Raw genomic sequence first — 27594 nt, 5'->3', positions numbered from 1 at the left:
AAATCTAAAGATCCAGAAAGGCTAAGTTGATTTATATAATAAAGAACAAAGGTGGAAACATGAAGTAAAAGGGAGACAGGAAAGTTTTTGGGGCTGAGCGTCAGGGTTTAGGAAAGTAAGAGAGAAGGAGAGATGACTTGGTCTTTTCCCAGGAGCCACTGCAAAGATTTAGGAAGTGATTTGCGGTGAGAGAGATGAGCTATGATTTTTTAAGATGATTGAGAGACTGAGTAAAAGTTTTAATTTCTTTCAACTAAATTGTCTTCCATAATGCAATTTCTTTTTTTTTTTTTTTAGAGACAAGGTCTTGCTCTGTCACCCAGGCTACAGTGCAGTGGTGTCATAGCTCACTGTAACCTCAAACTCTTGGAACTCCTGGTCTCAAGTTATCCTCCTGCTTTAGCCTCCCAAGTAGCTAGGGCTAACAGCATGTGTCACCATACCCGGCTAATTTTTTTTTCTTTTTTTTTTTTTTGAGACAGAGTCCTGCTATGTTGCTCAGGATGGTCTTGAACTCCTGGGCTGAAGCAATCGTCCTGTCTCAGCCTCCCAAAGCACTAGGGTTACAGGCATGAGCCATGGCACCTGGCTGGCAACTTCTTTTTAATGCAAATCTGTGCTGAGACTGGACCACGTAGATATCGTGACTTATACAGGTTACACTAACTACCATTAATTAATATTCAATAAGTGCCTCCCAGGTTCCAAGCAATTCAGCAAACATTGACTGCCTATTGCAGTATTATGATTGCATTGATTGCTCCAATTAATGGTCTCCCTGCTTCCACATCCTTTCCATTGTGAATTTGCAGCTTCTTCCCATCATGAAGTAGAGTCTATTTCCCCACCATTTGCACCTAAGATGACCTGGTTAACTTCATTTGGCAAATAGGACATAGTGAAACTGACAGTGTTCCAGCTCTAAGCTGAGCTCTTAAGAGGCTTTGCAGGCTTCTCCTGTCTCTCTTGGCCCTTTGCCTCCATCATGATGACAAACCCAGGCTGGTCTTCTGAAGGCTGAGAGACCATGTACATTAGAACCAAGAGACCACAGCTAACAGCAAGCCAACCTCCAAAAGCAAGGTCATCAACTCAACCTTCATCTGAGCATGGACACATGAGGAAGCCCCACCAGGGGTAGAAGAGCTACCCAGCAGAACCCACCTGAATTGCCAACACTAAGAATCATGAACAAGAAAAAAAAAGTTCATAGTTTCTAAGCCACTAACTTTTGATATGGTTTGTTATGCAGCTATATCTACCTGACACACTTACTAAGTAATCAATGTTTTGAAGACATTATTTTTATTCTTTCAACTGAGGATTTATAATTCTCTTTGTTATATGAGATTTCATGACAGAAAGAAAAAGAAGGACTTGCCTGAGGTCATTCATCTGGTAGATTCCAAAGCCAGATTTGAAAATAGTTCCATTTAATTCAAAATCTATCCTTCTCTGTGCCTCATATCATGCTGCCTAAGATAATGCCACATTTACCAATAGCCAAGACCATCTGTATATTTCAGAAGGGCGAAGAGGACAGGTCTGGACATTGCTCCTGAGGCCAGGCTTCCCAGTGTCCAGGCCAGTGAAACAGGACCACAGCCCAGTAGGAAATTGGCATTACAGGAAGGCTGGGGCAGATATGAGACCTCATAAGAGACACAACAGTGTTGAGAACAATGAGAGATGTGAGAATCAGCAGAGTTAGAGTTGCCAAAGCGAGATTTATGGAAGATAAATAAAACCCATTTGATCAAATGGAAAATGAAATTACAGAGCAGTTTCAATAAGAAGTAAATAGACACTCTCTGAAACCTGCTAAACAGCTTGGCAGGAAATCAGGCTGGCTGTATACACACTTCCTCAGTGTTGCAAGTGGTTCTACACACACACACACACACACACACACACACACACCCCACACAGGGATATAGGTGAGTGCACACACAGAGACCCACCTACTTATACTTCATAGGAAGCACATGCATGCCGTCACATCTGTATGTGTACATGCACACACACACATACGCACACATAAATTACCCAGTCTGTGGTATTCTGTTATAGCAACACAAGAAGGACTAAGAAACCAGGTATAATAGAAATAAAAGAAATTATATTAGGCCGAGTGCAGTGGCTCACACCTATAATCCCAGCACTTTGGGAGGCCGAGGCAAGCGAATCACCTGAGGTCAGGAGTTCGAGACCAGCCTCACCAACATGGTGAAACCCTGTCTCTACTAAAAATACAAAATACAATCAATTAGCTGGGCGTGGTGGTGGGCGCCTGTGATCCCAGCTACTCAGGAGACTGAGGCAGGAGAATCGCTTAAACCTAGGAAGCAGAGGTTGCAGTGAGTCGAGATCATGCCATTGCACTCCAGCCTGGGCAACAAGAGCAAAACTCCATCTCAAAACCAAAAAAAAAGATTTTAAGTTATAAGTAGGTACAGCCTCCTTCCTCTTCTCTTAGGCCTTTGACCCCTACAGGCATAAATGATCACAAAACATGCAACACCCAAACACATACAAAATACACACAGAGAGACAGGCACACCCACACCCTCTTACACAGAAGCACATGGGCTTTCCGTACACTTGCAAACATATGCCCTGTGACATGCAGGCACACACATAACCCTCATTGACCAAAGAGGCAGAGGGAGGGAAGTTTTTCTCTTACTGGGAGCAGGTTTTCTCTTCCAGGATTGATCCTCAGAGCTGGAGCACTTCACCTGCACATCCCGCCAAGATGGAGTCTTCCCATTGATCCTTCGATCCCAACAAAAAAGCCCAGCCCTTCCTGGACCTTGGAGCCAGTGCTGACCTTGGCAAGAAGGAGTTTTAAGAGCCTTGGGGTGACTGCTGGGATTAAGTGTGAAGTCCACTGTTTGGGCTTTTTGCACCATGGTTTGAGAAATTACAACTGTGACCCAGAACAGCAGCTGTGACACCAGGGAGACCAGGGTTCAAATCCTACCTCTGCCACTTCCTAAATGTAGGAACTTGGGGCCACTTACATAAATATGCTGAATTTCAGTGTCCTCAGTTGTAAAATGGAAATGGTAATTCTCACCAAGCAGGAATTTGTATGGATAAAAGGTGATTCTGTGTGTAAGTGCTTGGTTTGGTACCAGGCACACAAAAGGTGTCAGTAATAGTTAGGAGAAGAGAGGACATTTTCCAAGCCACATGCTCCATTCATTTACAGTCTTAATCTTGGGTTTTCCTTTTCTTTTTTCTTTCCCCAAGCATAACATAAATCCCGGCTACTTTGCATTTATATTCTATAACTTTTTATGCATCATTTTTTATCCAAAATGATCATTTTTCCATTAGATCTCTTCGTGTAAATGGCTCTGGTACGAACAAGGGCTAATTTCTTCATCTGTCCTTGGGCACCATATATCTGGTTATGATCATGAAAACCATTCAGCAAATCAATTTTAATTATCCCAAATTCTCTTTATAGGCAACATTCCAAGACTCAAAGCTTTCTGAGAAAAGGGAACAAAAAACTACAGTCTGAAAGTCAAAAGCAGACATTGCTCTTAAGAATCCATATCTAAAAGTGGACCTTGAAATATGAAATTTTGAATGTTTGTTTTCCAACTCATCCGTTCAACACCACAAACATCTCTGAATGCCAACTATGTGCTAGACACAGTGATTGGTGTCCATTTCGCAGAGACATATAGAGTTCAGTACAAAAGCAAAGTACACAAGGAATCAAAATTCAAAATGGTCAGAGAAATGATTTTTAAAATACTAATTTTCTAAAAGGTACATGGCTCAGACCTGTAATCCCAACACTTTGGGAGACCAAGGCAGGTGGATCACGTGAGCTCAGGAGTTCAAGACCAGCCTGAGCAACATGACAAAACCCCATCTCTACAAAAAATACAAAAATTAGCCATGCATGGTGTCACATGCCTGTAGTCCCAGCTACTCTGGAGGCTGGGGTGGGAGAATTGCTAGAGCCCAGGAGGCAGAGGTTGCAGTGAGCTGAGATTGCACCACTGCACTCCAGCCTGGGCGACAGAGCAAGGCACCATTTCCAAAAAAGGAAGGAAGGAAGGAAGGAAGGAAGGAAGGAAGGAAGGAAGGAAGGAAGGAAGGAAGGAAGGAAGGAAGGAAGGAGGGAGGGAGGGAGGGAGGGAGGGAGGGAGGGAGGGAAGGAAGGAAAAGAAAGGCAAGGAAGGAAGGGAGGGAGGGAAAGAGAGAGAGAGAGAGAGAAAGAAGAAAGAAAGAAAGAAAGAGAAAGAAAGAAAGGAAGGAAGGAAGGAAGGAAGGAAGGAAGGAAGGAAGGAAGGAAGGAAGGAAGGAAGGAGAGACAGAGAAGGAGGGAGGGAGGGAAAGAAAGAGAGAAGGAGAGAGAGAGGGAGGGAAGGGAAGGGAGGAAGAGAGGAAGGGAGGAAGGAAGAAAGGAAGGGAGGGAGGGAGGGAGGGAGGGAGGAAGAAAAGAAAAAAGAGAGGAGAGGAGAAGAGATGAGAGGAGAGGAGAGGAATTATCTTAGCATGGCTAGAAGATACAAGGATAAAGCAGCTAGTACTTAGAAGACAAGGACCACCCTCCTCTATATTCCCAGCACCTAACACAGCCCCCAGCACATAAAGGTGCTCAGGAAATGCTTCTGGAATGAATGAGCCATGGATTCACAGAAGCGGAGCCAAAGTCTCATAAGCCATGCTGGCTCTGGCAATACCCGAGGGCAAGGTGGAAACAAACATTAAAGATGTTTTTAATCAGGAAACAGTCATAATTTTTTTTGTTCACTTTAAAATTCAACTTTGGCTTCTGAATGAGGAACAGATTGAACATGAGCAGGGCTGGAAGCAGGGATTCCAATCAGGAGACCAACGCTGTAATCCAAGGGAGGAAGGCAATCAGGCCTGAAGCTGGCCCCTGGCAGTGGGGATGGATTCGACAGGTTTTGGTGATTGTTTAGATATGGGTGGAGAGGGGAAGGGAAAAATGCAAGGATGACCCAAAATCACCGTCTTGGGTGGGTGACGGTATCATTCACCGGCAAATGGAACTGGAGAGGAGAAACAGGGCAGAAAAAGAAAGAGTTTTGTTTTGGGGGTTTGAGATCCTGTCAAACAGCCAAGATGAGATGCCAAATAAGACTGCAGCTCAACAGAGTAGTCAGGGAGGATAGAGTTTAGGGATTCATCAGCATTGGCTCAAGGATTCTAAACCTGTGTGTCAGATCCCTCAGCTTGCACACAATTGTATGTATGCATGTGCATTTTTTAGGAGCGAAGGCCCAAGTCCTACATCATTTTCTCAATAGATCTATGCCCTCGGAATGGTTAAGAAGCATGGTGAGCCTGGCACAGTGACTCACACCTGTAATCCCAACACTTTGGGAGCTTGAGACTGGCTGATCACCCAATTCCAGGAGTTCAAGATCAGCCTGGGCAACCTAGTGAGACCCTGCCTCTACAAAAAACAAATACAAAAAGCTAGCCAGGTATGGCATACATCTATAGTCTCAGCTACCTGGGAGGCTGATGTGGGAGGATTGCTTGTGCCTGGGAGGTTGAGGCTGCAGTGAGCCATGATCATGCCACTGCACTCCAGCCTGGGTGACAGAGTGAGACTTTGTCTCAAAAATAAATAAATAAAAGAAGCATGGTGTATGAGGCCCTGGGTATCTGTATCAGTCAGAATTCTTCAGGAAAAAAAAAAAAAAACAGAACCAACAGGAGGTAGGAGAGAGAGAGAGACAAAAACACAAAGAGACAGAATGAAACTTTAGGAGATTGGCCCATGAGATTGTGGACGCTGGCAAGTCCAAAACCTGCTGGACAAACTGGCAGGCTGGAAATTCGGGTGGGATTTCCATGTTATAGTCTTCAGGCAGAATTTTTTCTTCTCAGGGCAACTTCAGTTTTTGTTCTTAAGGCCCTCAACTGATTGCATGAAGCCAACCACATTCTCAAGGGTAGATGCTATATGTATATGTATATGTATATGTATATGTGTATGTATATGTGTATGTATATGTATATGTGTATGTGTATGTATATGTATATGTGTATGTATATGTATATGTGTATGTGTGTGTGTATTTTTAAATTACTAATCATCGAGATTGTGTGTGTGTATTTTTAAATTACTAATCATCGAGATTGTGTGTGTGTATTTTTAAATTACTAATCATCGAGGTTTTGTGTGTGTGTGTGTGTGTGTGTGTGTGTGTGTACTTTTTTTCTTTTTAAGAAATGTGATCTTGCTCTATTGCCCAGGCTAGGGTGTGGTGGCACAATCATAGCTCACTGCACCCTCAAACTCCTGGGCCCAAGCTATCCTCCCACCTCAGCCTCCCAAGTAGCTGGGACTACAGACATACACCACTGCACCCAGCTAAATTATTTTTTTCTTTTGTAGAGATAGAGTCTCGCTTTTTCGCCCATGCTGGTCTCAAGTTCCTGACTTCAAGCAATCCTTCTGCCTCAGTCTTCAGCACTACACTTGGCCTTTTTAAACAGCAAATAAAAAAAAAAAAAAAACCACCCCCAAAAAACACAAAAATGCACAAAATAAAGGTGGCACTTAATAGATCACAATGATAACACTTATTTGCTGATACAAGGAGGCAGGACGTTGCCTTGTTCAGCCTCAGACGGGAAGGTGGACATCACATGACTCAGCTTCTTCCCATTTCGGCGCCTGTCCATGAAAAACTGTGAAAGTGTGTCGAGTATTGGCCGGGTGCAGTGGCTCACACCTGTAATCCCAGCACTTTAGGAGGCCAAGGTAGGCCAGTTACCTGAGGTCAGGAGTTTGAGAACAGCCATGGCGAACATGGTGAAAACCCTTCTCTACCAAAAACACACACAAACATTGACGGGCATGGTGGTACATGCCTGTAGTCCCAGGTGCTTGGGAGGCTGAGGCAGAAGAATTGCTTGAACCCAGAAGGCAGAAGTTGCAGTGAACTGAGATCGCACCGCTGCACTCCATCCTAGGCAACAGAGTGAGACTCCGTCCCCCCCGCCAAAAAAAATAGTGTGGCAAGTATTAATTGTCAGATTACAAATAAATTTTAGCAAGCAGGCAAATTTACAAATACAGAACCTGCAAATAATGAAGTTGACTGTTGGTCAGGATAGTCTCAAACACCTGACCTCAATGATTATGGAACAGACAGATTTGAAAAATGCATCAGAGCCTCTCCCCTTCCACACCCAATTGATTCAGCCTAATGCAAGCAGAAGACAAGGATGAGGGAGAGCGTCCCGAAGCTGCTCGCCATAGGGCTGCATCTGTTCAGAGCCCTGATCCTTCTCTGGGGCCTGTGAGATGATCAGTGCTAGAGAAGGCGTAGAAGCCTGAGACAGTCAGCTTCTCGTGTTGCTTCTTGTTTCCCACTGGAGGGAACGCTTCCTACACCTGCAGCCAGCACAGGCCATGGAAGGCAAGCTACAGCTCCGGGGAAATCCACTCTTTCTCCCACAGGGAAGAGTAAAGGGTGAAGAGAGAGGGGAGAACCCCTCCCCAGGATTTTCTGGAGAACACAGGACAAAATTCCTATTTTAAAGGCCCAGAGAGAATAGAAGAGAGGAGGACACAATCCTCACCGCCAGGGAAGTCAGTCCCAATGACAAGAGCTGCTCACGGTGGAGACAGCTTTCAGAAAACCAGCGGAGAGGAAAACCCAGGGACAGACAGCTGCCTTTGATTCTTAGCACTAGCAGACCCGAGGTCCACAATCACCATCTCCAGGGACACGTCTGTTACTTTTGAAATGTTGGCAATGACTTTGAACATCACCTTGAAGTGGAGTAATGTGAGGGACAGGGTTCCATCAAGAAGCGCAGGCTTGAGGGAAGACCTCAGAGGCACTGCAAGGTCCTGTAAAAATCAAACACATCACCATCATCCTTATGTCCCTGCCATTACTGGTGGACTTAAACAATATGAAAGCAGTTAATATATGCCTATATGTCACTGACTTTTTTTTTTAATGGAGTCTCACTCTGTCGCCCAGGCTGGAGTTCAGTGGTGCAATCTCAGCTCACTGCAACCTCCGCCTCCTGGGCTCAAGTGATTCTCCTTCCTCAGCCTCCCAAGTAGATGAGATTACAGGCGTGTGCCACCATACCCAGCTAATTTTTTTTTATTTTTTATTTTTTTGTATTTTTAGTAGAAATGGGGTTTCACCAGTTGACCAGGATAGTCTCAAACTCCTGACCTCAGGTGATCTGCCCGCCTCAGCCTCCCAACGTGCTGAAATTACAGGCATGAGCCATCACGCCCGGCCGTATGCCATTGACTTTTAATCCCATGAAAATCCAGGTTTATATTTATGGAGGGTTTGCCAGGTGCCTGATGCTGTGCTATGTGTCACAATAGCTCTGTTTTGAAAACAACCACGCCAGCCAGGAACTATTTATCATTTGCATTCCATCAGTGAAGGAACAGAGTCTTGGCCAAATTAAGTAACTTCATAAGCTAGTAGACAATAGAGCAGGGTTTCTTGACTTCATCACTATTGACATTTGGGGCCAAATTATTCTCTGTTGTGAAGGGATGGCCTATGCATTGAAGGATGCTGAAGAGCATCCTCAGCCTCTACCCACTAGATATGCCAGCAGCAACTCCCTCAAGTTACGACAACCAAAAATGCCTCCAGACACGGCCAAATGTTCCCTGGAGGCTAGGGGCCAATTCCAGTTGAGAACCAGTGCAGTAGGACAATCATCTGAATCCAGGCTGAATCCAAAGCTCACTCCTCTCATTGCTACATGATCCAAACTCCTTGCTGTTAATCCCCAATCTTCAGCCTGAAACCAGGGCTCAAAAAGGAAGGCAAGTCCCCAACACTGCACAGCTTGTATGGGGTCCAGTGGATGTGAATTCAGTCTGACCCCAAGCTAAGTCCTCTTCCCACCCACCAGCATCTGTTTCAAAGGAGATTCATCCATCAATGCCTGTACTAAACCGTGGGCTTGAATTTGGCAGTAATTAGGAAAGGGTCACTCCTATGTCTGGGACCAGACCTGCTCTTCCATTACTTGTCAGGGATTTTGGCCCTAACAGTGGTTGTAAGGAAAGCCCAGGGTCTAAGTTCAAGGAAGACATTCTCCCACTCCCTTCCCACAGGGTGGTAATAGCAAAAGTGTAAATAGCCCTCAGGGAATAGCTATGTGCTCCAACAGATGAAAAACACGTTATACTTCACAACGGTTGACTTTCTTGAGTACCTTCCATGTGCCAGGCACCTTTGAATACCATCTCCTCTAATCCTCACAAGTGCCCTGTGAATTGCTTATGCAGGTTTTATAGATGCAGGGGCTGAGATTCCAGAGAGCTAAGGTCCCTCGCCCCAGGTCCATGGCTAGGAAGTGTCTGGGCCTGGATCCAAACTCAGATCTGCTAGTTCTGCCGTACAAGCAGGTTATACTCCGCTCTGCAGTCCCCAGCTCATACCAGCTTCCTCCCCTCCATCATTCCCATTTCCTTCTCCAGCCAATTACAGCCAAGTTTCACATCTAGTAATTTTGCAACTATCTTCTTTTCTTGTACAATCACTGGCTTCAACTGCCAATATCTTCCTTTGATGGCAAAAGAGAGGGTGACATTGCCTTCAGAGATTCAAAACTGGATAGAGCAACAGGTTGCAAACCCCAAAGCTTTGCCGGATTTTTAGCCAAAGAACTGGATAGAAGGATATCTGTGGCTTATCAGATGGCCCTCCTCCCACCGCGTGATGGTGGCTGATGAAGGAACATGCTTGACAGTTCAGTTAGCTCTTTAATTACCTGGAAAGAAGAGCCTTCAGAAGCCAGTCAATCAGCTGAGGAAGAAAGAGGCACGTCTGGCTTCAAATCAATGGCTGTTCCAGTCTCTTTCATCAAAGGCTTGATGTGTCATTTTCTATTGTCTGCAGTTAATGAGTCAGTTTCATCAGGCATTGCTTCTGTGGCCTCCCTTGGATAAAGGGAGCTTGCTTAACTTTGGGGAATGCTCTCTCCTTGATAATGTTTCTCCATGCATTTCTCAGAGCATCTATCACTCTGAGAGTTGCTGTCTACTGAGTATCTGCTATGTGCCGGGCCGTGCATTGAGGACTCAGTATGTCTTAGCTCTTTTGATCCTCATGTCAACTCCAGGAGAGAGGTTCTACTGGCTCCCCGGCCCTGCTCCTTACCAACTGGAAGCCTTTGGGTTTCTCTGTGCCTCTGTTTTCTCATCTGTTTAATGGGGATAATAATAGTTCTGACCTCAAAGAGTTGCAAAACTTTGATGAATTCATGTTTACAAAGTGCTTAGAATAGTGTCTTGCACACAGTAACTCCCGGTAACGGTTTGCTACTTTTTTTTTTTTTTTTTTTTTTGAGATGGAGTCTTGCTGTCACCCAGGCTAGAGTGCAGTGGCACAATCTCGGCTCGTTGCAACCTCTGCAGCCCGGGTTCAAGCGATTTTCCTACCCCAGTCTCCCAAGTAGCTGGGATTACAGGCAGGTGCCACCACACCCAGCTCATTTTTGTGTTTTTAGTAGGGACGGGGTTTCAGCATCTTGGCCAGGCTGGACTTGAACTCCAGACCTGGTGATCCACCCATCTCGGCCTCCCAAAGTGCTGGGATTACAGGCGTGAGCCGCCGCGCCCAGCCTACATTTATTATTATCCTCATTTTTCAAGCAAGGAACCTGGGGTTGATAAGGATTAAGGAGGCTGACCAAGGCTCAGTGGTTGTCAGCCACAAAGCTGAGACTTAACACTGGTCTGTTTGACTCCAGAGCTAAGTTCTTACCACTGGATCATGAAAGGGGGAAAGGAGGAAAGGATACACAGCTGCTTCTGGGAAACTGCCAGAGCACTGGGAACCCTGGAACTGGCTCTCACTGTACAACGCCAAGAGCAGACCAGCAGTCTGCACTGAGCCCACCTACAGAGGATCTAGCCCAGAGGAAGGAGACCCTATCTCAGGGTTAGAGTGACCAACATGGCTGCAGGAGGAGCTCCTCATCCTCAGAATAGAGGCCAAACTCTACCTTGGCATAAAAGCTCTCCTGAGCCCTCCAACCTTCCCGTCTGTATCCTCAGGTACCTCACGCACTCCAATCCCCCCATCTGCATCTCTACTCAGACCTGCCAGTCTTTTGAACTCTGTGTCTGTTCATACATACTCTTCACTCTACCTCAAATTCCTTCCCCTTCCCCATTTCTACCGCACACACCACCCTCTGAAACTCAGCTCTAGTGTCACCTACTCCAGGAAGCCTTCCATGACCACACTGCATGGGGCTAGATGCCTCTTTGGGGCTTCCACAGTACTCCCTTCCTTATTTTTTCAGCTTAAAATTCCCCTGTAATTATAAATCCATATTGTAATTATCTGTCTCTCTCCTGGGCCCTGGAACTCCTCTAAGGTCCAGCTCAGAGGCCAGCACACAGTAGGTGCTCAGGAAATATTTGTGAGTGAATGAGTTATTAAAGGATGGGTATCCCACTTAGGTACCCTTCCATGTGCAAAAGGGACTTTATTAATTCTGTGGGTCCACATAGGGCTTGAAGACCCAGGGAAATATGCTGACACGTAGTGGGTGCACTCAGCCACATCTAAAAAGAGAATGGGCTGCAGGAACAGGCAAAGGACTCCACAAGACTGGGGGTATGCAAGCAGAAGCTGAGGGAATGCCCATCAGGGATGCCAGAGTTAATTTATGAATTACTAAGATGATGGCTGATGTTCTAATGCTTTCAGTCTATACTCAGTCAACTCGAAATCTTCTCAAGCAACCTTAAGAATAATAATTACAGGCCGAGGCAGGTGGATCATGAGGTCAGGAGTTCGAGACCAGCCTGACCAACATGGTGAAACCCTGTCTCTACTAAAAATACAAAAATAGCCAGGCATGGTGGCACGCATCTATAATCCCAGCTACATAGGAGGCTAAGGCAGAATTGCTTGAACCCGGGAGGCGGAGGTTGCAGTGAGCAGAGATCACGCCACTGCACTCCAGCCTGGGTGACAGAGGAAGACTCCATCTCAATAATAATAATAATAATAATAATAATAATAATTGTGATCGCCATCACCTATGAGGCACCTCTATGTACCATGCATTGTGCCATGCCTTTAACACACAGAGTTATCATCAGCCCTCCCTACATATGTAATACACAACTAAAAAATGTGTACAGAATTCAAATAATCAACTCCAATGTTGGGGGAGGAAAGGATAACATCTGTATACAATCTTCAATTTAACCTCATTTTTCTGATGCAATCGTCGACCATGTATTTCTATTTTCATACATGTCTTTTAATTGTATTCTTTTCTTTCACAAATGTGCAATATACAATAAGCTAATCCCAAAGATCTTCCAGCTAAAAGTTAAAGATCTGCTGTGTTAGGTGGCTTTTATGATTTTATCTTCTCGTTTGTTTCTTTCTTTGGCTTGGTTGTATTTAGTTTATGAGACTCATGTTTCTTTACCAGAAAGATCAGCACTTCTTCTTTTTGCTCGGTTTTGTATAGTAATCACAAAAATGCAATAAAATATTAAAGTCCTTGGCACAAACCCTGCTGCACAGGCAAAGACAGAGACCCTCCTGGAGAGGAATTTCTACCAGGGGGTCATCATCACATGAGCTTGAGATGGCCTTGCAGCCCCTGATACACAAAAACTCAAACTCCTATGTAAGAAGCGATGTATGGGTGTCCGTGTAAATGCCCCCAAAGCCCAGTTTGTCCCAAAGATGAATATGCGGCAACCAAAAGCTCTCAGTATGGGTATTATATTTATTTGTCTGATTGGATATTGTGGCTCAGAGCAGTCAAGTAACTCACCCAGAGTCACACAGTCAATGAGAAGCAGAGCTGGGAACATGAATCAAGGTGGAATTGAGCACCTATGTTTAATAACAATAGATGGCGTTTATTGAGCACTTACTATGTGCCAAAGATTCTTCTAAGCACCATTTGTCTTTGACTTACTTAGTTCTCACAGCAACCCTAGGAGGAGTGCCCCATTTTACAGATGAGAAAACTGAGAGGCAGAGAGACCGAATGAGTCACCAGTGCTCACCCCACTAAACGTGGTGGAGCCAGACTTTGAACCAGGAGAACCTGGCTTCCAAGACTCTCTCGTAAGTGCCAAGCCTCTCAGTAAGCCAAAATCTCCAAACAGACCCTGAGCATAAAGAACACCTCCCTCCCTGAATAAGGATTGAGGACATGGCAGAGAGAAGCCAAGTGCCCTGAGGCTTGGTTGATTGTAGGAACTGCTATTTTCCTGCAGGGAAGCAGCTCTGCCATCAAAGGCTCCTGTCTGAGAAGCTGACCTTGCAGCACAAGGGCATCTGAGCCAGGGCCAGAGCTGCTTTAAAGCATTGCTCTGAGAAGCCCCTTCTGGAAATGCTTCTCCTGCATGCCTCATTCTCATGAGGGGCTGTCAGGCCTCAAAGAGCTGAATCAGGGATTTAATTGAATGCTGCGGAGAAAGATGCTGTGTGGGTCTCCATAGGCTCAGCTCTAACAGCATTTGCACTTCGGCCACTAAAGCACAAAATGCAAACCACTAGCTTCTCGGCGCAGGAAATGGAGCAAGGCTGTAAAAAACCAGGAGATCTCAGATCAAGTTGAGGCATCCCTGATGCACTGGATGACCTGGGGCAAGTCACTTCACCTGTCCGAGCCTCAGGCTCCTGTGCACGTGGAGTGTGATGAGTCAGGGTTTCTCTAAACTCTCTGCCTCCAACATCCAGGGCTCCTGTGCCCACATACCGGGGGAGATACACATCATGAATTGGTTTGAGCTTCCCTCTGCGTATTGAATTTCAGGCCTACATGACTGGAACCCAAATGAGGAGGGAATCCTGAGAAACCAACAACAGTGCTTTACAGGAGAATCTACAAAAGTCCCTAACTGCAGCAGTGACTGTATTTACCTGAATGGCTCGCAATATCTGATCAATTCCCTGGAATGATCCGCCCCAGCTGCAGGCCCTATTATTATTAATAAATGGTACTTAATTGGATAGCATACTATGTGCTGATTATTTCACTTGCTACAACAACCTAAGAGATAGGTAAGAATAAGGATCATCAGAAAAAGGGGGAAACTGAGGCTTACATGCCCAAGGGCACATATATAATAAGTAGTACAGTTGGGACTAGACCTCACCTTAGTATGACCAAAGGTCTGTGTTCTCTCCACTACTTCTCCAATTTTCAAATAATCTTGGTCTTGCAAACCAAAGAGCTTTGGCACAGCTCACATGTTTAATATTCATTCAACAAGTATTCGGTAAGCACCTATTACGAGCCAGGTGCCATGCAAGGCACCAGAGATACAGCAATGATAGAGACTAACTCAGGTTTTTGGCTTCAGAGGACCTCAATTGCTCCCCTAGGGGGGACAATGAAGCTCCAGGAAGAGATAACCATGGTTCGAATGCGAATGAGACGTTGGCAGACACACACACGGGAAGCATTCGCCTCCATTCTCATAAAAGAAAGCCTTTGATTGGTGGCAGTAAATGGATCCTGGGGAGGAGCAGGGGGAAATGTGTTCAAGCTGCATCGGTAGCTTTACTGCAAAATGGAAAATGTTACTAAATGTAAAAATGCTGAAGATATGAAATTAAAATTGAATCACGAACACAAATCATTTCTGAGTTTCAGAAAAGTGTGAAGGTTGCCTGCATAAAATTTGCCTGGAAGATGGGGGAGATGAGGAACAAGTGGGAAAATAGGTGGGTTTGCATGCCAGCCCAGAGTATTTATGTCAAAACAGGGAATATTTTGCACATTTATAATGTTTAATATTTTATTCATCCATTCAGCAGACACATTATCTTGAGCAAAGGGGTATGAGATGAACAAGACCCAGTTCCTTTACTAAAGAAGCTCAGCAATGAATGGGGGAAGAGGCCTAACATATACACTGTAATACTAATATTTACAACATTGTTATATTGTAAGGGTCGTGACAGGTATGAATGAAGTCCCATGAGCTCCACAAGAAGGAAGCAATTAATTCCAACCTAGGGGAACCCTATGACTTTTCCTGGAAGTAGAGACCCATGAAATCGGTGTCGGAGCAGAGAGACAAAGAGTGATCAAGATAAAGGGAAGCAGAGATGCGCAGATGTGGAGGCTTGTTCATAGATTAATAGTTGAGTCAGGATGGTGAGCCGTAGACAGTGAGAAGATGGGACAAGAGCAGGTTTCTCAACCTCAGCGCTATTGACATTTGGGGGTTGCATAATTCTGTGTTGTGGTGCTGTCCTGTGCATTATGGTATGTTTAGCTGCATCCCTGGCCACTGCCCACTGGATGCCAACAACAAAAAACACTTAGTAATTCTAGTTTAAGAGGCCAGTGTAATAGAGGGGAGAGAAGATGAGAGAGGAAGAGAGGGAAGAGGAGGGGAGGTGAGGAGCATGAAAATGTCTTAGCTTTTATTACTCAAGTATTGACTAGGCTGAAATTAGTACATATTATAGCATTTGATCCTCTCCACAATGCCTGCAATTATATAGCTTTGGGCTTAGTGTAGTGGCTCACACCTATAATCCCAGCACTTTGGGAGGCCAAGGCAAGAGGATCACTTGAGGTCAGGAGTTCAAGACCAGCCTGCCCAACATGGCAAAACCCCATCTCTACTAAAAACACAAAAATTAGCCAGTCATGATGGTGGGCACCTGTAATCCCAGCTACTGAAGATGCTGAAGCAGGAGAATCACTTGAACCCAAGAGGCGGAGGTTGCGATGAGCCGAGATTGTGCCACTGCACTCCAGCCTGGGCGACAGGAGTGAAACTCCATCTCAAAAAAAATAAATAAATAAGGGATGTAGCTTTGGCCTAAGTAAGCATCATGCTTTATCCCAACTCCATATCTGTGCCTATTTTTGTTTTGCCTCTGTTTCCTCCTAAACTGTGTCCCATTCTGCAGCTATCCTGAGTGACCTGCCTCCCGGACCAGGCCACAGGCTGCCTGGGGGACCCTCATAGGTCGGGGTAAGGAAGGAAGACCAAACCACCTATTCTAGAGCTGCACGTCCATACTCTGAGTGCCACTGAGGCCCTGATGCCACCTCGGAGGCCTGCTGCAATGGCACTGTTGAATCTTTTAAACAAGACAAAACAGAACAAGATGCTGTAAGCCTGCCAGTGGCATACCATGGCCTTGTTTTACAAGATCCTTTCCTGTCTTGCCCCATTTGCCTTGCCAACCCAGTCCACTGCATTCCCCAGGCCCCTCGTATCTCCTTTTGCCTTCAGACTTCTTTGCGCACTGTGTTCTGTGCCTAGAGGGTCCTCCCACCCCAGCCTCCTCACCCTGCCAACTCCACTCACCTTTCAGCTCTAAGATCACACATCACCTTCTCCAGGCAGTCTTCTCCATTGTCCAAGCCTAAATTGAGGCTCAACTCTGAGCTTCCATAATAGGCTACTTTATCATTGTTAGTTACTTGCGTGCCCACCCCTCATTAGACAAGGGGTCAGAAACTACAGCTGGGAGTGGAGTAAAATCTGTTTTGGTAAATAAAGTTTTATTAGAACACAGCCATGTCCCTTTTTTTTTACATATTAGCTACAGCTGCTTTTGCACTACAAGAGTAGAATTAAATAACTGCAACAGACACCATATGTCCACAAAGCCTAAAATATTTTCTATCCACTCCTTTACGGAAAAATGTTGCTGGCCCTTGCACCAGACTATGGGCTCTCTAAGAGGAAGAAAGCTGTCTTGTTCCTCAGGGTATTACCATCAGCATCTAGTGCTGGGCCTGGGAGAGAGAAGCAGTTTAATGAATATTTGATGAATGGAATATGTGATGAATGTTGAGTACATAAGTGTCAAGCTCCATGACAATGTGACAATGCTCGCACATAAGAGACACTTTTGGCAAGATAGTTCCAAATCAAAAGAAACAGTCTGATTGTATAAAACAAAATCAGCTCAGAAACATGCATGCCTACACACACACACACACACACACACACACACACACCCCTCTCAACAAAATGAATAGCTGGTTGTTGGTATGTTGAGTTCTAACTTAAAGGCGATGCTACAGAGACAGGTTGGGTTAAGGTAACTTCCTGCTATGAGCTTCTGTGATTTTTATTTGAATTTTCTTCCCATCCAATGTTTTGAACAAGAAAAATCAGTTGTTGAATTAAACCTGAATTTCATCAACCTAGAAATTTGAGATGAATAATCTAGACATTTTTTTGAGTCTTGGAAGGAGGGAGAAAGGACAGTAAAGCTAATATTATCTATTAAGGATGAGCATGACTTCAGCTCCCCAAACTGGAAATGCCTCCAAAAAATAACGCCTTGTCCCCCTTGTCCAGCTGATAAAGTTAAACTCCTTCTTCAGCAGTCATTTCATTTTTGTTGCCTTCTCAAAGCCCTCTCTGATCCACCTTCCCAAACTCTCTCACTCTTCCAAACTCTAATAGCACTTTGCTCCTGCCTGTATTACAATCGCTTCTCAGACTTGCTTGCATGTCTACTTAATACGTCAAACAATGCATGACTCCCTTGGAGACCCCTGGATAAAATGCAACACCTTGTCTAAGAAAGGTACCCTGTTCCAAGCTCATTTAGCATTCAGCCGGGGCTGATTAGAGTTCTGATTATGATACTGGAATTACTTTTATTTCCGAGCATTAGTATTTAGGATCAGGTGGGCATTCGTCAATAGGGATTTAAAAGCAACAATGGAAAGGGAAGTTCTTCGCTACACACATACACGCACATGTGCACGCACACACACACACGCATGCACACAATCTTTCTTTTCTTATCTTTACTTAGCTTTCCCCAGATTGATATGAAAAAATTTCCAGACCCAGAAGTAATTTATCTTTTATGATTATGAAAAATCATTAGTTTTTTTAAGAGAATGGGATGCCAGAGATAAACTGAGTGAAACAATAGTTTCAGGGCTCTTCCAACAGCAATAAGTAGACAAAGACCTTGACTAAAATCAGAGACAACAACCGAAGCCAGGGCTGTTGAGTCAAACAATTGTGCATTTTGGATTCCATTTCTGTCCCTCTCTAGATGTGCTACCTTGGGAGACTTAATAACCTCCTCTGAGCCTCCACTTCCAACTGTGTACACACACCTCACCTCACAGTTCATTCTTTGCTAAGTACAAGAGATTTTTTAAAAGCATAAATCAGTCCAGGAACCTGTTGGATTAAAAGTCTTCAACATCTTCCCATTTAACTTAGAATAAAGCACGCACTCCAGAACATGCTCAGCAAGGACTCCTTGATCTAACTTTTGCATATAACAAAAACCTAAGTATATTTGTGCAACCAAACAAGGGGATACTTTTTTCACACGGTAAGAAGTTTAGAGATGGTCCAGAGAAGCTCCAAAATGCCTCGAGTGACGCATGTTCCTTCTATCCTCCTGCTCTGCCATCATCAGAAAATAGAGACCCTCATGGTCACAAGATGGCTGCACCAGCTCAGGGCTTTGCTTCCAAGTTCCAGGGAAAACGTAGGGAAGGGAGCAAAGGAAAAAAAGGCATTAACAGTTGGGTCTGTCCCTTTTTATCACTAAAGTGATAACTTTTCTTTAGACAGCAACTTACAGGTTATTGGCCAGAACTTTGTTACATTACCAATGTCAGTTTCAAGGAAGACAGTCTTCTTAGCTGAGTACTTTGCCTCCTGAACAAAACCAGGCTTTTGTTGATAAGAAAGGGCGGTTAAAATGTTGGACTTGCCTGTAGGTTGTAGCAACAGTGAAGAGATTTTTGCAGCTCTAATTCAGGTCCCAAGTCAGCTGATTTTGAATGAATTTAAAGGGAGATCATCCTGACTTACTCAGGTAAAAAACCTTAAAAGAGGGACTGGGCTCCCAAGAGCTGAGAAAGCCTCCTTGCTGGCTTGATGAAATAGAAAGTCATGTTGAGGAACCCCATATGGCAAAGGGATGAAGGAGGACTCCAGAAACTTCAGAATCTAGGACCAGAGAGCTGCCTCCAACCAACAGCCAGCAAAAAGCCATGATGCTCAATCATGCATCCATAAGGAAATGGATTCTGCCAAGAGGACCCAGCTAAGCTGTGCTCACAGAAACTGTGAGATAATACGTGTGGGGTTTTTTTATGCAGCCAAGATTGTGGCAATCATTGAAATGGAACTGTTGAAAGAATAAATGATAAGGGAGAGAGGGAAAAAGAGAACGGCTGAATTAAATGAGTGAATGTGTAAATGCGTAGGTGAATGCATGAGTGGAGAAATGGATGCATGGATGGGTGGGTGGATGATGGAGTGAATGTGGCAATAGATAGCTAATACTGTGCCAAACACACAGGTCTCCTTTCTGCCACTTTGATTGTGCGGTACCCCTTCATCCATCAAGGACTTCACTCAGGCTGTTATTTCTGCCAGATACAGCCTTTCCTCAGTTCCGGATGAGCCAACCCATTCTCCTCCTTGAAATTCCAGCTCAAATACCCTTCTCAGAGATGCCTTTCCTCACTATTCAACCTAACCACCTCTTCATCACTCTCTATGCCTCATCTGCATCATAGAATCTAACCCAGTCAGAAACTACCTTTATTTACCTATTTGTTTCCTTGAAATTGTCTTTCTCCACTAGAATGTCACCTCCAAGAGGGAAGGGACTATATCTGCCTCCACAACATGTAGAACGGTTCCAGGCACTCAGTAAAGCTCAGGAAAAGACAACCCCATCCACACACCCAAACTCCTGATGAGGTTTGCAAGCAGCTTAAAAGCAGGATTTCCAGCACAGCACACCCATGAATGATCCGTGAACAGAGCAGAAGGTACTCCTGGTCCTTAGCTCTTCCTACAGCCTCCCTCTCCCCTCCCACACGCCCATTTGTATGGTCATACAGAGACTTGCCATATTTCCCTGTCTCACACATTCACCCTTGTGATTTAACTGTATCTGTGTGGAGTTTTGTGTTTTGTTTTGAGATGGAGTCTCACTCTGTCACCCAGGCTGGAATGCAGGGCACGATCTCAACTCACTGCAACCTCTGCCTCCTGGGTTCAAGCGATTCTCCTGCCTCGGCCTCCCAAGTAGCTGGGATTGCAGGCATGCACCACCACACCTGGCAAATTTTTTGTTTTGTTTTTTTGTTTTTTTTTTTTTTTTTTTGAGACGAGTCTCGCTCTGTCGCCCAGACTGGAGTGCAGTGGCCGGATCTCAGCTCACTGCAAGCTCCGCCTCCCGGGTTTACGCCATTCTCCTGCCTCAGCCTCCCGAGTAGCTGGGACTACAGGCGCCCCCCACCACGCCCGGCTAGTTTTTTGTATTTTTTAGTAGAGACGGGGTTTCACTGTGTTAGCCAGGATGGTCTCGATCTCCTGACCTCGTGATCTGCCCGTCTCGGCCTCCCAAAGTGCTGGGATTACAGGTTTGAGCCACCGCGCCCGGACAAATTTTTTGTATTTTTAGTAGAGATGGGGTTTCACCATGTTGGCCAGGCTAGTCTTGAACACCTGACCTCAGGTGATCTGCCTGCCTCGGCCTCCCAAAGTGCTGGGATTACAGACATGACCACTGTGCCCAGGCTGTATTTGTGTATTAAACTGTAAGTTACTGCCTCATAAAAGCCAGCAGGAATTTGGAGAGGGGGAGAAGATGCCCTAGAAATATGAACATAGTGTTCACCTCCCACAGTTCATCTCCACATTGTTCTCATATGTTAAAATGAGACAATCTACCAAGGAGAAGGGGGCATCTTGTCCGTATGTACCTGAGGAGTTGCACATTAATATGAAATAAGAGCCTTGAAAATTTCCAGAAGGGTCATTAGAAATTGTTTCACCCACCCCTTTTAATCTAAACAGGTGTATTGTTGAACACCAGCCCTGAGGAGCCCTCTGTACACTGCTCTGTGGGCAAAAAAGTGTGGCAAATGTGAGTTCCACATTCTTCTCTTGGGGGCTCATGGTGAATGTGAGTGTGGTAGTCTGGAGGTAGCAATTGGCCTCACCCCTCTGCCCCTCTGGGTTCTGAACCACCCACAAGCCAGAGGAGGAATGAAATGCTTTGTTATCCCCAAATGCAGGGTTTCTGGCACATTTGGGATGACCTATGGTAGAGGAAGGCTTTGTGTTAGTTCACTAGGAAGACTGGAATCCAGACATCGACTTCTGCTTTGATAATATATGGACCAGATGTTCTAAAGGAATTCTCTACACAAGACAACTAAATCCTAAAGAAAATAAAATTTTATTGGTGGGATTACAAGAAGCAAGGGAAATCTCCAACGGGCCAAAAAATTATGTTAAAACTTAAGCAGATGAGACAAACATGCATAAGGGAACATCAGTGTGACAATCAAGCACAAGTCTCGGGATAAGAGCAAGATGTGGGGATTGGACCTGACCCTCCACTATTAATCCAGGTAGCTAAAAACAGACAGTGCCTGTGGCTCTCGCAAGGCAAAAATGCAAAATCCTCTCTGAAAGAAAGCATTCTTAATCTATGTCCTCAGTATTCTCACAGATTAAGATTGGCCCAATATAAGCTCATAAATGAGCAAGCAACAAAAAATGAGCAGACACACTTGAAACCAAAGAAAATACATAAAATAGAACTATAATTATTGAAATTAGAACTCAGTAGGTATGGTTTTTCTTAAAAAAAAAAAAAAAAGCAGATTATCCACAGCTAAAAAGGGAAATTCATAAACTGGAAGATAGAGAGCAACACAAAGGCCAGAATGAGAAAATAAGACATTCAGAGCTGTGAAGGGCAGAATGTGATATTCTAACATATATTCTAATTCGAATTCCAGAAAATAACACAGAGAGAGAATAAAAATGAGGCTATATTTGAAAAGGCAAAAACGGAGTTTTCCAGGACTAGTAAAGACATGAATCTACAGATACAAGAGTACCAAAAGAGTACCATTTACACCAAACTGACTAAGTAAAAAGAAGCCTATTCCTGGATACATTGTGGTAAAGCTACAAAACATCAAAGACAAACAGGAAGTCTTAAAACCAGCAGCAGATGGAAGAAATCAGCAACAACCCCCAGCACAGATGTAACAGTTAGACCAGCAACAACTGGACATTTTTTAAGAGTAGCAACAGAAGTCATCAAAATTCTCTCTTCATCTCGTTGAGAAAAAGAGAACTGTCAAGCTAGAATAGCAGATCTAACAAAACTGTATCTCAAGAATAAGAGCAAAATAAGGACATTTTCAGACTTCTAAAAACAAAGATTTAACCAATAGGCCAACTAAAATAATTTCTAAAGGATGTAGTTGAGAGAGAATGAAAACGAGCCCAAATAAGAAGACCTGAGATTCAAGAAGATTAGCAAAGGGGAAAAAGGAGAAAACATGTAGGTTCATCTAAAGAACCATTGTATTCATAAAATACAGTTGTCTAACAAGTAGGCTTAATAGAAAGAACTAAAGTCCTTAGCAACAAGAATGTGTCAATTAGGAGAGAATTGACCCGGGTTGAAGTACTCCAAAATCTTCATATCATCAGTCAGGGTGGGAAGGTGATGACAGTCAAGATACCAACATTACAGCCTGGGCAACACAGTGAGGCTCTGTCTCTAGAAAATAAAAATTTTAAAAAAATTATCTGGTTATGGAGGTGCATGCCTGTAATCCAAGCTACTCATGAGGCTAGGAGGTAGGAGGATGCCTGGAGCCCTGAAGTTTGAGGCTGCAGTGAACTATGATCATGCCATGGCACTCCAGCCTGAGTGACAGCCTCTAAAATTAAAAAAAAAAAAAAAAAAAAAAAAAAAGATATTGACATTAAAAGTTAAACTGACATTAAAAGTAAAAGATACTGACATTAAAAGTCTCATATGCATAGTAAAATTTCAAAGATAATAATTTAAAGAGTAAAAACAGAAGTTATAACTTCCATCTCAGGAAAGAAAAAAAAGTAATAAGAAAAAAAAAATTTGTATAGACCAGAAAAGATAAATTATATATATGTGTGTGTATATATATATACACACACACACATATAATGCAGTACCAATGAAACCTCAAAAAAGTTAAAACAGGAGAAACAATCCAAATAGATCAATAATCACAATAAATGTAATTGAAATAACCATCTCAGTTAAAAGAGATTATCAAATTGGATGGGGTGGAGGCAGGGAATCCAGCTATCTGCTGTTGAAAAAAAAAAAAAAAAGCTAAAACGTAAAAATATAGGAAGGTTTTAATATAGAAAGTAAAGAAATAGACAAAGATATTAGGCAAATACTAATAAAATAAAGGCGAGTGGCCACATTAACACCAAATAAAATAGCTTTTTAGTAAAGACTATATATTAGGGATAGAGAGAATCACTGCAAAATAATAAAGCATTTGCTTCTCCATGAAGATACGATTCTGAGAATATTTGCGTCTAGTCAAATAACTTTACAATATATACTGCAGATGCTTCTTCATACTTCTCTATGAAGGATCTCAGCTGGCCTCCCCCTAACAAGTGTGGAGAGAAATGACTGTGGGTGGCCAGGTCACCTGTTGGACACAGTGTCCCCAGCCCTGGTAAAAACGGCCAAGATATAACTTCTCCCCATCTTTCCAGAGATATGAGTCATTCTTCTTCGAATGGGGAGTAAAGAGGTCAGAGCTGAAGCTTCTTTCCCATAATCCCTTGAGAAGGCAGAAGTGTAGATTAAGTTCCTACTTTACAGGCTGGGGACAGGAACACTGAAAAGAACAAAGAAACAATTTGTAGCTGGGTGTGGTGGCATGTGCCTGTAGTCCCAGCTACTTGGGAGGCTGAGACGGGAGGATTGCTTGATCCCAGGAGATCAAGGCTGCAGTGAGCTATGATCACACCACTGCACTCCAGCCTGAGTGACACACCAAGACCCTGTCTCTAAAAAGAAAAAATTAAAAGAGAAACAATTTGAATGGAAAACGCAGAAACCTTGACTTTGTTGAACCTAATATTCCTCTGATTTTTTTTTTTCTTAACACAGATCTACAGAATTTTGGCAAACAGAGACCTGATCCAACCCTCTCATTTCAAAGATGAGAAAACAGAAAATGTACAGAGAGGTGACGTGGCTTGCCCGAAGTCATACAAATAATGTATTTGCATGTACATATAATCATTAATGTTTACAAGGGGACCTGAGAAAGATTGAGAAAACTAATGAAATGTTAAAATGGCAAATTCTCCCTCAATAAAGAAAAAAGCCTCTATCAAACAGCCCCATTAAATTAAAAAATGCACTCCAATAGGTCTGCTTTCTCTCCGCAAAGGGCTAGCAAACAAGAAAGGCATAGCATGCTGTGCACGGCATTGAAATGTCAGATAGCTGCTGACTCCAGTAATTCATCATTGAATTGAAAGCATTACATATGGGAAGAGCAAAAATCTAATTCCACCTCATTTCAATAAGAATTGATCTAGGGTTCATTACCTAAAGTAATTTTTACTAACACAACTTTGAACGCATCCTCCAACAAGGGTTAGAATCTCTCCCATGATAGCCGGAGTTGATCAGGGGAAATTTTCATGCAGATAAATGCTGCCTGCTAAGTTGCAGATTCCTTGCGTTCCATTTAACTAAGCTGTTTTTCTGTTTTAATGTTTGCTTAATGTTGGAGAGGAAGGTTGGAGAGGGCTGGGAAAACTGGAGTTAGGGGTTATTTTTAATGATGAATTGATGGGTGCTGACGAGTTGATGGGTGCAGCACACCAACATGGCATAAGTATACATATGTAACAAACCTGCACGTTATGCACATGTACCCTAGAACTTAAAGTATAATAAAAAAATAAAATAAAATAAAATAAAATAAAAAGTAAAAAAAAAAAAAAAAAAAAAAAAAGAGATCTAGGGGCCAGGCGCAGTGACTCATGCCTGTAATCCCAGAACTTTCACAGGCAGAGGCAGGAAGGGTGCTTAAGCCCAGGAATTCAAGACCAGCCTGGGCAACGTAGCAAAACACTATCTCTAAAAAAAAAAAAAAATTAAAATTAGTCGGACATGGTGGCATGGACCTATATAGTCCCAGGAAGGCTGAGGTGGGAGGATTGCTTGAGCCCCCAGGTCAAGGCTCCAGGGAGCTGTGATCATGCCACTGCACCGCAGCCTGGATGACAGAGTGAGATCCTGTCTCAAAAAAGGGGTCGGGGAGGGGAGGGGATCTAGGATCTCAAATGCAGATTCATTTGTCTCCATGAGCTGTGCGGCCTTAACTGCACTTCTCTAACTCTAGTCCTTCATCTATAAAAATACTTATATTTCATGTGATAATTGAATAAGAAAATGGATGTAAAGCATTTCACAGAGGTTAAAGTTCTTGATGAAAGGTAGCTTTTAAAAAGCTCATAAACGGTTTACTAGTTCATGATCTCAAGATATTAATACCTACCTGACCTAACAGCCTTTAAAAGAGTGAATGAATGTGTGCGGTATGCAATGACTGTTAGTTCCAATCTCCTCCCCTTTGAGTGGGCTTAAGTGAAATCCTCCAAGATCCAAATGTACCGAGGCTTGTGTCTGACTGGCCCCAGCAGTGAGACTCAAACTTTCATCAAGAACCTTAACCTCTGCTAGCTGGACCAAGATACCTGATTCCTTAAGCAAAAGAAACAATTCCTCTATCTCTTTCTTCTTTTTTTCTTTTTGAGATGGAGTCTCACTCTGTCACCCAGATTGGAGTCCATCGGCTCAATCGTGGCTCACTGCAACCTCCACCTCCTGGATTCAAGCGATTCTCCTGCCTCAGCCTCTCAAGTAGCTGGGATTACAGGCACATACCACCACACCCAGCTAATTTTTGTATTTTTAGCAGAGACGGGATTTCGCCATGTTGGCCAGGCTGGTCTCGAATCCCTAACCTCAGGTCATCCACTTGCCTCAGCCTCCCAAAGTGCTGGGATTAAAGGCATGGGTCACCCCACTCAGCGTCCTCTCTTATTAAATAGGTTTTTCTAGGCTCAAAGAACAGACCTCTGGCTAAATTCAGAAGTTCTCAACGTTGAATACTCACTGCGATGATCAGATGAGGGAGTAGGGGGCTTCGAAAAACTCTGTGCCTAAGCTGTACCCAAAGCCAATTAGATTCTCTGGGCATGGGACCCAGATGTCAGTATTTTTTAAAGCTCCCAGATGCAACAACAAAAAATAAAATAAAATAACCCAATTAAAAAATGGGCAAAGGACTTGAATAGGCATTTCTCCAAAGATGGTATATAAATGGTTCTATGTTCCTGGAACAGGGGAGCCAAGACAGGATGTGGTGGGAGGTGGGCTAGGAAGATTTAGTCCTCAGAGTTCTGCCACGCACGGGTTTGAGGGCAATGGGGAGGGAGCCTTGGAACGTGTTAAGCAGATGAGTAATCTAGTCAGATTGACATTTCTGGAAAATTACTCTCACTACAAAATAAAGAGTAGGTTGGATGGCGTGTGACCAGAGGCAGAAAGACCAGTTGGGAGTTCATGGGAGGACCCAAGGTCAAACGTTTCTAGTACAGTGGCTCTTACACATGCCTGGAAATCTTCTTCAGGGCTTGCTAGAACACAGATTGCTGGACCCTGCTCCCCGTCTCTTTGATTTGGTAGCTCCGGGGTGCAACCAAGAATTCGCATTTCTAACAAGTCCCCAGGAAATGCAGGTCCTGCTGGTCTGGGGACCTGACTTTGAGAACCACTGCTCTAGGTGGTAGTGATGTTAGAAGGGGGGTTCGTTTGGAAAGAAGCTTCACAGTTCTAGGTTGGTGGTTCTAGGTCAAGATTTAATGCTGGCTGCACATTAAAATCACCTGGAGAGCCTGGGCCCCACCACACCCCCTTCACTGATTCATGTGATCTGGGGTAAGGTCTAGGTGTGAGCACTGAAAAGCCCCCAAGTGACTCTAATGTGAAATCGGGGGTGAAAACCAATCCTTGCTGCTCAAAGTGTGGTCCACGGCCCAGCATCTTCAGCACTATCTGGGAATGAATGAGAGCTGCATCCCAGACCCATGGAACCAACCATTCTAACATAATTTTCCAGTGGTTCCTTTGCACGTGAAAGTTTGAGAAGCATGGATGTAAATAGCATCTGGCCTGAAATGGGATTCCAGAAACAGCTGGAAGCACAGGGGAGGTGGAATCCAGCTCCCAGGATGATAACCTGGACAAGGATTCTGGGGAGAAGAGAGATTCATTCATTTATTCAGATAGACTATATTGACCTTCACTGTGTGCTGGGCATTGTGCCAAGTGCTACAGAAATATGAGGCAGGCACCTGGCCTCAAGGCCAAGAAGACACGACAATAAAAAATGAAAGGCCAAGAGCTCTCACGCTGAAGCTCTAGAGGTGCTTCTGAACCACGGCCAGGTCAGCAACTCCAACACCAGCTCCCTGGGAGCAAGGACGTGTCCCCGGCACACGACATGCCAGGCACCTGCCAGATTTCCATAAATGTTCGCTGAAAGAATGCCAAATTCGGTGGCATTGGAGGTGGACCTTCCAGGTGGGGAAAAATTACTATGGGCAGAAATGAGCCAGGACTTTGCAAATGGACGGACCCTCCCAGGGCCAAACCAGGTTATGGCAAAGGCCAGGATGTGTGCGAGGGACCACAGCGCATGGTGCCATTTGGCTGGATCTAG

Source organism: Rhinopithecus roxellana, chromosome 20, assembly GCF_007565055.1.
Source record: "Rhinopithecus roxellana isolate Shanxi Qingling chromosome 20, ASM756505v1, whole genome shotgun sequence".
NCBI lineage: Eukaryota > Metazoa > Chordata > Mammalia > Primates > Cercopithecidae > Rhinopithecus > Rhinopithecus roxellana.
This window is presented reverse-complemented; position numbering follows the sequence as displayed.